This window comes from Monopterus albus, unplaced genomic scaffold, assembly GCF_001952655.1.
Source record: "Monopterus albus unplaced genomic scaffold, M_albus_1.0 scaffold305.1, whole genome shotgun sequence".
Classification (NCBI taxonomy): Eukaryota; Metazoa; Chordata; class Actinopteri; order Synbranchiformes; family Synbranchidae; genus Monopterus; species Monopterus albus.
In genome coordinates this window covers 379,579-383,326 of record NW_018128185.1, presented here as the reverse complement: position 1 = coordinate 383,326, position 3,748 = coordinate 379,579, and the positions used below count along the sequence as shown (strand labels likewise).

The 3,748-nt window shown below is 39.2% G+C and overlaps 1 protein-coding gene across 2 annotated transcripts in view; it reads right to left on the bottom strand.

The window, feature by feature from the left end:
* Positions 1–3,520, bottom strand: part of LOC109973767 (hyaluronidase-2) — a 17,175-nt gene extending 13,655 nt beyond the window's left edge. Inside the window, exon 1 of one of the 2 annotated variants that reach the window (XM_020623571.1) lies at positions 3,448–3,520. The gene's annotated coding sequence lies outside the window, so the exon portion shown is untranslated. Of the gene's footprint in view, positions 1–3,013; positions 3,197–3,447 lie in introns of those variants that run through there. The other variant, XM_020623570.1, reaches the window with a different exon arrangement.
* Positions 3,521–3,748: the final 228 nt, after the last annotated feature.

Below are 3,748 nucleotides of genomic sequence, written 5' to 3'. Positions count from 1 at the left end.
AGTAGCAGAGCTCAGCGATACCCAGCAGAGGGCGCTCCGGGTTTGGGACAACTGGGAATCCGCCCTGAACGGGAAATGTAAGTGCACATTCTGGAGCCGCATTTGGGCCTCAGATGAACTTTGGAGTCCATGTTTTTACAGAACGAGAGCTGCTGTTTGTCCCTCATGTTCTGTAGCGTGGCCATGTACCAGGTGGAAACATTCAGAGTCAGTGTGGAGAATAGGAGAAGTGATGACTAAGATGTATTCTCACATACATATGGATACATCAATATTGTTCTAACACCAACTTTAAAAATCCCGCATTATTCCTTTAAGTAGCAGCAGATAACAAGCTACAGGTGAGATCGATTACCCAGGTGCAACTCTGGGGTTCGAAGAAGAAACCACAGAAAAGAGAGTGGTTTGCCTGCAGACAGGAAGTAGCTACTCTGCCATCTTACCAAAGAGTAATAAAAGTTGAAAGAATCATGACAATCGGCTTGTAATTATTCACTGTGTACTGACTAATTTAAAATCACTGCAAAAGTGAAACACTGAAAACAGATCCATGAAGTCATTTAAGAGTCTTAATCTTTCCTGCTACTAACCTGATGTTTACTGACCATGATCAGGCAATCACATACAATATTATTATTACAGGTATCACCTGCTTTTACAAAAGTGCCAGTAATCCGGTCTCTAACAGTTGACCTTTTTATTGCAGTAGCTGTAATCCCACACTGTACTCTATGTAATTCTTGGCTCAGTGAGAGTAGCGAATGGTAAACGTGGTGTTTTCAGACTAAGCCTCTGGCCTGTGTTTACTTGTCTGTCTGAGTACAGACTGATCCTCAGCCCAATGCCTCCATGGCTCAAAGCAACAAAAGACAACTCAGCCTTAATGCTGAGACACTAGTCGGCCTGTATGTTACGTTAGTTCAGAGATTAATTTTTTGAAAGACCAATTAATTGAACAGTACATTATGATAAAGTTTTGAAAAATTCTATATATTTATCTTTATTAAATTCAAATGTAGATAGTTGTTAATAAAAGGTAAAAGTGTCAGTAGTTCATATCATTGTTATGGCATCTTCTTCACCCAAGAAGGAATTCATGAATTATGAATCTTAGCATTTCAGATTTTTGTCATTTTATTTTCTAATGTGTTTTTCTAGTTCATTTTCATCTCACAGTGCATTTATCACTCTTCTCCCATGCCACTAGCAGGAAGCAAGGAAATCTGTTATCATAACCTGCTGGGACTTGGATTTGATCCTGTCATCAACAAATAGTGTTAACAAAATCCAATTTTGCACTTGAGGAGAAAAATATCCAATGCAAAAAAAAAGGTTTAAAATGTTAAATTTAGACTTTGAGGTCTTGTTTAAAAACTTGGCAGTTGAAGCTGCGAGCTTACCGCTGCTTTCCACCTTTAACACTGACTACCAAATGTTGGACCTATACTGAAAACGTTTTTTCAGGACTTAAATTAAGAGAACCCTACTGTGTTTTCTTCTAAAATGTGGAGCCTCTAAGGGGAAGAGCAGATTGAGATCTCCTTATTGTAAGTAAATTAACATTCTACCTCTCTAATGTTCTCTAGCCATGCTGTTTTTTTTGTCCTGCTGCTCAATGAACAGAGAGAAAATGCCTGTAGGTTTCAATCAGGATGTGAAAGCAGCTGAGATTAGGACGATACATTTGTCACTGCAATCTGGTGCCAGAAGAGAGCCACTGCAGCTGTGCTACAGCAAATCACTGTTCAGCTTAACAAGATCATAGAAAAGTAGCGGTTCTTATGGTTCTTAAAAGAGTATACTTGTATACATCATCTGACAAAGTTGTTGCTGCTGGTTTTGTGGCCTTTTTTCCTGAACTAGTGGCAGGATGCACCAGTCTTCCTGTGCAGAATAAATGTAACGTATTGTTAGATGGTACTGTCTGCTCTGAATGTTTGGGATTATCCTGGTAAGGAAGCAGTTAAGTGACACATTCAACTGTGTATTACTGACTGACTGTATACCAACCACAACATCTCCCTCTCTAGTTGTCTTTAACCTCTACTGTCACTGCCAGTAAAGGCTGTGTGACTGGTAATAAAACAACTGGAAGGATTCAAAAAGTAGTGGTCCTGTTTTCCGGAGCCCATTCAGCACTTGTTTATAATTACCTTTTGTCGTTTCTCTTACTGAGCTCACATCCTAATTGTTTTTTGTGACACCTTGACCTTTGTCAAGTAGCTACCAAATTGATGTTTTTCTTCTGAGATGGATCGGTTATCCCTCTAGCTGTGGTCTCGATTCCAGTGGGACGCTACTGTATTAACAGTTCAATAACGAATTACATCCAGTAGTAGTTTACCAGAGTTCATTATACAGGTGCTGTTTGCTGTAATAGTGACACAGTTTTTGCATTTCTTCAGGTTTTTTGATTTTTTACACACAGTAACATAAAAATAAAAATTTTCTGCTTATCAGCTGACATACACCACAACAACAACTCATCGACACCTGTGATAAATCAGGTACATCAGCCAATATATGCAAGTTTGAACCTGTTGCAGCCGGTCTGCTAAAGTGAAAGTAAATGGAATTTCAATTGGGATGCTTAGAACAGTGAATAGTAAGTTGACAATCAACACATTTTTAACTGGACCTACTTTTTATTGATCATGCACAGATTAATTTTCTCTGAAAACTCATTTAGCTACTCGTTACATTTTAATATTTTTCCATTTTAGACTAATTACCAAGGGCCACTGATTTAAAAAGAATGAGCCTTACCATTGTGCCCTTATTATTTAAATAATAATGTTATTTTTACTTTGTACTGACTATGCGATCATGTGTATTCCAATATCTAATTCAGTGGTAAAACCATTTCTTTATTTTATTTCTTCATCTCCTTTATGTAAACAGGTTTATTATTTTTAAGGTGTAAAATAATTTAAGCTAAAAGCCAAAAATACTAAACTACTAAAACTGGATAAATGCTGTTGACAGCTGTCATACCAAGTCAAGTCAAACTTACCGAGGCCGCAGCGTTTCTGTTTTCACTTCTCACAGTCTGAACATCGTCTGAGTTTCTGCTCCTAATATTATGGCTCTTTACTCCTCAGTCTTCAGTTTTAATCCCAACTTTTCAAGAAAGAAGAAGGAAGGAATCTGCGGGGGCAAGGATAAGCTGGGCATGTACAACATGCAGCAAAAAGGAGCATGACATCCAGAAAAGAGAAACAGGGAGCGAGGGAGGTGAAGAGACAGAAATACAGTAGACGAGAAAATTAAAAAGAGTTTTAAAAAAAGAGGAGAGAGTGGGAAGAGTAGAAGAAAAACCCAGAAAAAAGTAAAATCAACAACAACAAAGCCAAAGAGAGGTAGAGGAGTTGTCCAGGACATAGACAGAGAAGGGTGGGCAGGTGTGTGTGTGTGTGTGTGTGTGTGTGTGTGTGTGAGAGACCTCACCGTCACATAAAGCTAAGCTTCCTTACTGAGTCAAGGTAAGCGGGGTCACATGACTAACATGACCAACAGCACTGTCCATAATCCCATAATCCTCTGCTCCACGGCTGCCACTCTCAGCTAAGCAAACACCCGAACTGTGTGCCATCACACCTGTCCTCCTCTTCCTCCCTCCTCCTTCCCTCCAACTCTTAATTTTTTGTTTCACCTCACCAGTCACTCTTCTCCCTCACCTCTGTTCTTTTACAGTTATCTGTAAATGTTTAATTTCTTTAGCCTCCCTGCTCCTCCTCCTCCTCCTCCT